Source organism: Oncorhynchus masou, chromosome 25, assembly GCF_036934945.1.
Source record: "Oncorhynchus masou masou isolate Uvic2021 chromosome 25, UVic_Omas_1.1, whole genome shotgun sequence".
Lineage (NCBI taxonomy): Eukaryota > Metazoa > Chordata > Actinopteri > Salmoniformes > Salmonidae > Oncorhynchus > Oncorhynchus masou.
In genome coordinates this window covers 40351228-40360063 of record NC_088236.1, presented here as the reverse complement: position 1 = coordinate 40360063, position 8836 = coordinate 40351228, and positions in this window count along the sequence as shown.

The following is an 8836-nucleotide window of genomic DNA, read 5'->3' as shown; positions in this document are numbered from 1 at the left end:
GAGACAGAACAAGTTGGGGGGAAGAAGGAAGGAAGGGAAGAGAGAGCAAATATACACGTGTGTCTTCATGCTTGCTGTTGACTGATGACTGGACACAGCAGTTGCTGCTCCCTATAGGGGGGGATTGAGCGATGGGCCAACTGAAGTACTGCTGTATGCTCATCACTCGCTCCGCTCCATAATATGAATTCCTAGAGGAGCCACTCAGATTAATGTCAAACATGCTCAGCCATGTGAGTCAGGGTGGCACTATCTTTGTCCATGCAGCCCAAGGGAACAGAGGGGCATTCTTATCACTGATGCGGTAGGTTTATGGAGGGTGGTCCCATCTACACACAATATTCCAGTCAAAACATGTTTTTAGACATTTTTGCAAATTTATTGAAAATGAAATACAGAAATATCTCATTTACATAAGTATAAGTCAATATATGTTAGAATCATATTTGGCAGTGATTACAGCTGTGAGCTTTTCTGGGTATGCTTCTAAGATATTTGTACACCTGGATTGTACAATATTTGCTCATTATTATTTTAAAAATCTTCAAGTTTTGTCAAGTTGGTTGTTGATCATTGCTAGACAGCCATTTTAAAGTCTTGCCATAGATTTTCAAGATGATTTAAGTCCAAACTGTAACTAGGCCACTCAGGAACATTAATTGTCTTGGTAAGCAACTCCAGTGTATATTTGGCCTTGTGTTTTAGGTTTTGTCCTGCTGAAAGGTAAATTTACATTTTAGTAATTTAGCAGATGCTCTAATCCAGAGCAAGTTACAGGAGCAATTTGGGTTAAGGGCCTTGCTCAAGGGCACATCGACAGATTTTTCACAGTCGGCTCGGGGTTCATTCAAGCGACCTTTCGGTTACTGACCCAACACTCTTAACCGCTAGGCTACCCATCTTCCAGTGTCTGTTGGAAAGCAGACTGAACCAGGTTTTCCTCTAGGATTTTGCCTGTGCTTAACTCTATTCCATTTCTTTCTATCCTAAAAAGCTCCCTAGTACTTGACGATGACTAGCATTCCCATAACATGATGCAGCCACCAGCATGCTTGAAAATATGAACAGTGGTACTCAGTGATATGTTGTGTTGGATTTTACCCAAACCTAACACTTTGTGTTCAGGACATACATTCATTTTTTTCAATATTTTTTTGGGGGGGTAGATCAGCTTTAATATTGCACATGGATTGCAGCTTCCATCAATGTAACTGTCTGCATACTTTCCAATCCCCCATTTTTTTTTGTAAATATATATTGTAATGTTTTACACATTCGAAAGTCTCTCAGCCTATCACACAATGTTATGCAAATGAGCTTCTGTATGTGAGGATGCGAGAGGCATGCTGAGAGAAGGCTTTGTGAGCCAGTGCTCACAATGTCTACACTGTATTTCTGATCAATTCTATGTTATTTTAATGGACAAAAAAATGTGCTATTCTTTAAAAAACAAGGACATTTCTAAGTGACCCCACACCTTTGAATGGTAGTGCCTTCTGAAAATATTCAGACCCGTTGACTTTTTCCACATTTTGTTACTTTACAGCCTTATTCTAAAATGGATCAAATGTATATATGTCCTAATCTACACACAATACCCCATAATGACATAGCGAGAACAGGTTTTTAGAATGGTTTGCAAATATATTTAAAAAGAAAACTGAAATACCTTATTTACATAAGTATTCAGACCCTTTGCTATAAGACTTGAATTTGAGATCAGGTGCATCCTGTTTCCATCATCTTTGAGCTGCTTCTACAACTTGGAGTCCACCTGTGGTAAATTCAATTGATTGGGCATGATTTGGAAAGGCACACAACTGTCTATATAAAGTCACACAGTTGACAGTGCATGTGAGAACACCAAAAACCAAGCCATGAGGTCGAAGGAATTGTCTATTGAGCTCCGAGAAAGGATTTGGTTGAGACACAAATCTGGGGAAGGGTACCAAAACATTTCTGCAGCATTGAAGGTCCCCAAGAATACAGTGGCCTCCATCATTCTTAAATAGAAGAAGTTTGAAACCACCAAGACTCTTCCTAGAGCTGGCCAAACTGAGCAATCAGGGAAGAAGGGCTTTGGTCAGGGAGGTGAACAAGAATCTGATGGTCACTCTGACAGAGCTCCAGAGTTCCTCTGTGGAGATGGGAGAACCTTCCAGAAGGACAACCATCTCTGCAGCACTCCACCAATCAGGCCTTTATGGTAGAGTGGCCAGACAGAAGTCACTCCTCAGTAAAGGGCACATGACAGCCCGCTTGGAGTTTTCCAAAAGGCACCTAAAGGACTCTCAGACCATGAGAAACAAGATTCTCTGGTCTGATGAAACCAAGATTGAACTCTTTGGCCTGAATGCCAAGCATCAACTTCTGTAGGAAATCTGGCACCATTCCTACGGTGAAGCATGGTGGTGGCAGCATCATGCTGTGAGGATGTTTTTCAGCAGCAGCGACTGGGAGACTAGTCAGGATCGAGGAAAGATGAACGGAGCAAAGTACAGAGAGATCCTTGATGAAAATCTTCTACCGAGCACTCAGGACTTCAGACTGGGGCGAAGGTTCCCCTTCCAACAGGACAACGTCCCTAAGCACACAGCCAAGACACCACAGGAGTAGCTTCGGGACAAATCTCTGAATGTCCTTGAGTGGCCCAGCCAGAGCCTGAACTTGAACCTGATCTAACATCTCTGGAGAGACAATTTAATACATTTTAGAATTAGGCTGTAACGTAACACATTGTGGAAAAAGTCAAGGGGTCTGAATACTTTCCGAATGCACTGTATAGGGATTTTGCATATTGCTATTGATATGTTTAATAATCGTATATATTCATATTACATATTATAACTCCCGTACGGACTCAGGAGAGAAGAAGGTCAAGAGCCATGCATCCTTCAAAACACGACCCTGCCAAGCCACACTGCTTCTTGACACACTGCTTGCTTAAGCCGGAAGCCAACAGCACCAATGTGTCGGAGGAAACACCGTACAACTGGCAGACGTGTCAGTGTGCATGTGCTCGGCCCTTCCACAGGAGTCGCTAGAGCGCGAAGGGGACAAGGACCTCCCGGTCGCGTCTGGTTGTGAAACACCTCATTCTTTATATTGTAGAACACTTAGAGCATCGGGGGCTTCTCGGAGGAGGAAGGGGACGACCATCTTCCTCAGTTAATTTCAGAAAAATACTTTTTTGATAAAACTACACTAAATATATTCACGTCACCAAATAATTTATTAAAACACACTGTTTTGCAGTGAAGGTCAACAGTAGCCTCAACACCATGGCGTAGCCGGAGGACAGCTAGATTCTGTCCTCCTCTGGGTATATTTACTTCAATACAAAACCTAGGAGGCTTGTGGTTCTCAACTCCCTTCCATAGACTTGCATAGTAATTATGACAAGTTCCGTTTGTGGGCACAAGTTCCGTTTGTGGGCACCCACAAATGCGGATGCTCCAGATACTCAACTAGTCTAAAGAAGGCCAGTTTAATTGCTTCATTAAACAGCAGAACAGTTTTCAGCTGTTCTAACATAATTGCAAAAGGGGTTTCAACCTATCAGAGCTCTTGCAGCATGAACTGTCATGTTGACCACCGAATCAAAGGATCCGAGAATTGATCTAGCACTGAAAGCATAAGCTACAGCTAGCTAGCACTGCATAAAATGTGGTGAGTAGTTGACTCAGAGAAAGACAATAGTTGAAAAACAACTTAATTTCTCCAAAAGTGAAGGAGAAGCAAGAGAGCTAGCTATATTTCATTGTATTGTTTTTCCAATTTCACTTAGCTAGTGAATGCAGATTGCTAGTTTAGCCTACTCAAACACCCAACAGAGAGGGATATTATGTTAGCTAGCTGGCTATGGCTATCCAACACTGGAACTCTTTTAAGTCAAGGTGTAGCTTTTGGTTTTATTCATTTATTGCCACTGGGCCCGCCAGTGTAACTACTAAACTGCTTGCTGACTGTACACTGTACTCTGTGATTGTAGCGGGTTTTCTAACACGTTAGTTCTAGATATGTTGACTGTGACGTTATCTAATATGGCGACAATGGTGTGTGCTGTGTGTAGCTGTTTCGATATGAAGGTTTGGCTTGGAAAGTTGTTTTTCGCCTGGTCACAGACAGCTGAGGTGTTGTGCACTGAAGAAGTTGAGAGGGAAGAGGTAACGACTAAAGGGATTATGCTGTTTGTATGTGGCTGCTATGAAAGTGAACTGTGTTTGCGTGTGATCAGGGGTGTATTCATTCCGACAATTCCGTTGAAAAATGTTTCTTAAACAAAAGCAAACAGAAAGAAACATGGATAAACATACCTGAATTTGTACAATAGAAACTCCCTTTGGAACTGTTGGACTAATGATAACACCCTAGATTAGCTAGATACGACAAGAGTGTGCAAGGCGTTTTTGAATATGTCAATGTCTATCTTTCTTGATTACTCAAATTTCTCTCGACCTGTGCACCTACATTGTATACTTTCATTCATAGGCTAGGATGTAGCAACCTCATGATGGGTTTAGGGAAAATGTGAGTATAATGTAGTAGCCTCAACCTATCGATGTTACATTGAGCTGGGTGAATGAAATATGAATGACATTCATCCAATATGCTGTAAGAGAAATATCTTAAATGGCACCGACCGCCTCTGACTTCGAGGGTAGTCACAATTATGAATTCAACCCTTTCCAAATCTGGTTCTGAGTCACGTAGCGCTACTGTAACAGAGTAGGTTCTGTACTTGCCCAGACTGGGGAATGAACCTGCAACCTACTGTACAACAACACCAACTGAGAATATGAATATGATAAATATGTCATAGATCTTAGAACTGTCCAGTGGAAATAGTAGCATGTACATCTTGGTGGGGCAAAGCCACTACACAACACTAAATAATACATGAATTGCACTATAATGATGACAAACTGTGCCCACAAACTGTTACGGCCTACATAAAGCTGTCCCAACAGCATAGCTTTCTTTTCAGCACCATGGAGTGAATCCTTGCCACTGCCACACCTGGCTATCAGCGGAGCCTTGTCTGGCAGCGAAACAGTTCATTCAGCCTCATTTACTGCCTTTAAAAATATATATAGCTGAGATGGTTAACTTGCTTAAACAAATGTGGTTACTACTGACAAGTGAGATGTTTTTTAAAGTTTGGCATAAGGAGACGATGAGTGGATAAGAGGCAAGCTGTAATTTTTGATAAAGACATTAATGAGCGAGCTAGGACGGATGTAGCCATAACTATTTGTTCAGCACTTTTGAAATGTACAGCGACAGAATTAGAAACATGGGCCATTCTTACAGTATTCTCCCTGTACACCAAGTCAGATCCATAGGATAAATAAAGGGGGCATATAAGCAGACAATGAAAGTTCTTACAATATTTGATGATTACATTTATCTAAAACAGGCTATAGGCTACATGTGAATCACCAAGTCAGAACAGTAGGTTAAGTTATGAGGGGGAAAGGGACCAAATTATTAGGGTGAGACACATGGGCTACTAACAAACAGTTTACTACACAACATACACATACTATTACTTTCTTAGCTACAGTATACATATCTCTTTGGCATATTACATAATTTATGCAGCAGCATAAAATACATTTTTGGACTCACCTTTTTGTGCTGTGCTCACTTGAACAGGAAGGTGGCGCGGTGGTCCTTGTCATCAAACTTTGTCATCAAATTCTGTCATTCTCTGGATTTATGATGCTTTCAAGACAACTTGGAACTTAGAAAAAAACAGGGTCAACTCATGATGTCAGTGATCTTCAGGTCGGAGCTCAAGAAAGAGGCCCGAGTTCCCGACTTGGAATTCCGAATTGGATGACTGTTCAAAACACATTTTCCCAGTCGGGGCTAGTTTTTTCCAGAGTTCCCAGTTGTCTTGAACTCACTGAAGTTTGTTCCATGTGACAGCTTATCCTTTTATTAAGCTTGGGAAAGAGCCCATAAATCCAGACCTAGACCACACACCCACTCCACTGAATAGTAGGCTAGTGATTGCTTTGCAACACCTGCAGTTAGCCACTGATTCCTTCCAAAACACTCATTGTTGAATTTGCAATTTCCAACTTGTTGTGTAATGTTTATGTTCAATGGCCAATGAGCACCGACACGTTTTATCTATCATTTCTCTTCATATGACACGGATTGAAAAGGATGTGCCAGTATATTGTTGTCTTGATTCATGATGATGACTGCGAGCTAAGACTTTGAAAGTAAGATGTTGACATGATCAGTCCAATCAAAGCTACAGTAGATATAATGTGTTTTGACATCATTTTATCTGGGGCTAATGACCTTGAGCCTTCTTGGATGGGCACTTCTGATGTAACTATGGCAGCACCCAAAGGGCTTGAATTTTCGAGCTCTCCACATAGATTTTGCAGTGACGTAGTGTCCCCATGAGTAACAGAACACTGAGCCAATCACAGCGCAACTAGAGGACATTACCAACCTCTAAGCTCAGTATTTTCCGCTGGCTGCCCCATCCCCTCAGAAAGCACTAAGCTAGGCTGAAACACCTGTATTTTGGAGCTGCCTTACTCTAGAAAGCAAAAAATAAATAAATAATCAATAACAAAGTGGGCACCCAGCCTCTGTTTCGGTGAAAAGCTGAGGGATGGCCTGGAGGAATGTAACCACTTTCTAATTCATTGACAAGGACTGACCATCCATGATATCAAAATTATAGTTTTTATCATGTTTTGAGGCTATACAGTGTTTGTTTACATGTAGGCTATATTGTTCACAAACATTGGAATAGCCTAAAAAAATATATTTTGGGTTCGGATGGGGTGCGACAGTTCAACTAAATCGTGAGGCATTAATAAATTGTAATCTTCAAGAATCAATGGGTACATATAATTTAATGTATAAGTAACGTTATTTTTGTTGTTTTTGTTTTCAAGCTTTAATCTCCCCCATTCTGTGCCATGCCAAAGGGAAACGCACGTTTCAGAGGTCCCAGTCTGACCATGTAGTTACATCGAAATACAAAATTAGGCTATATTTGTGCCACTGGTGCGCAATGTTGTTACATTTTATCCTAGTTTTAAGAGCGGCATTGTAGCTTGTGTCATCTGATTTCACTTCGTTCTCTCCGTGAGAAACAACCATGGGCAAGTCACTTAGAATTGAACCAGTGTTATGTCAACAAAGAGATAAAGAATGATTGTAAAACTTCTTCTCTTTCTTGTCAAGTAGGGACCTAAATGGGGTCATAGACTAGATGTAACATAGTAAATGAAAGTCCATGACACTCTAATTGGTATGATATGTTACGTTTGATATGTTTACAAAAGACATAAGGTTACTTAATAAGGCAAAAACGAAGAGGGTGGTTGGTCGGTGCGGATGGGTGGGCGTATGAAGTGAACGACTATAAACCCAAAAGGTTGTGTGTTCAAACCTCATCACTGTTAACTTAATCAGTTGAGCTAATTAGAAACTTTGCAACTACTTAGCATGTAAGCTAACCCAACAGCAAACCCCTAGCATAGCTAACCTTAGCCAGCTAGGTAACATTAGCGTTACCTAGGAATTTGTAATATATCATACCTATTGTACATTTGTAACATATCATACGAAATGGATGATGGACATTAGGGGTGTGCTGACATGGCCATTGACAGTTGATAATCGTGATCGGAAAAACCTGAGTTGTTTTAATATGCCGAAATAGATGTTCGCATAATACCTCCCTGCACATTCTCTCTGCAAAAAAAAACTGCAGATTAGGAGCAGCGCGCTGAGGGGTGTGTTTGTATGTGTCTGTGTTTCCTCAATCTGTTTCCGCAAACGTCCTTGCCATGTGATTTACCATAGTAGCAGGTAACAGCAATCTAAACGATTGGACCGAAAACATGCAAGGAAAAGTGATCAAGTTCAATTTTGTGGACGGAGAAATACAGCTTCACTCTCTCCAATCAGAGCAGCAGGATCAACGCACAGCCCGCTTTTCTCTTTACAGTGATGCAAACTTGCCAGTTGAGTCATTTAGACAATGCAAAACCTTGCACATTTCTGATTGACATGAGAAAGATGCGTGCTGCCACCGGAAAATGTTATTTTTTAGATCAAGGATAATACAAAAAAATACTCGGTTCATAATCGTATCCATAAAATTGCCCATATCCGTTACGATACTAGTTTTGTCTGACTAGGCACACCCCTAATGGACATCCACACATTAATACATACCATACCATACCATAACATGAGTCCAGGTTGGATAATTCCCTTTTAGTGTAAGAGCTGTTTGAAAAGACCACCCGAAATGTCAGCCTGTTTTGGTGGGATGGAGTTTTGGCCTACCTGGTGAAATTAGTTAATAGACCATTGTAACCTTTATTTAACTAGGCTAGTCAGTTAAGAACACATTCTTATTTACAACGACGGCCTACCTTGGCCAAACCCGGACAATACTGGTCCAATTGTGCGCTGCCCTATGGGAGTTCCATTTAAGTTCCAAACCTCTGCTATTAACAGCTAATTTTCAGTTTTCCCTTCAGTCCTTGCAAAATTTTTGCTTGAGAAATTGCTCACTGCTAAGATTACTTTTTTGTTTGTTTCTGACCATTTTCATTGAAAAAAATCACAGTAAGGTACTTAATTTTTAATCCGAAATGATTTGATATTGAGATATTGGACCTTTAAAAACATAAATTGAATATTCATATTATTACATTTTATTGTGTTACACCCAATAAAATTATTGCACATATCCCTTTTTTGTTTTTGATCTGGCCGCGGACCCCCTGCAGTACCTCTTCCACAGACCACACTTTGACAACCCCTGGGCTAGGGCACACCACTA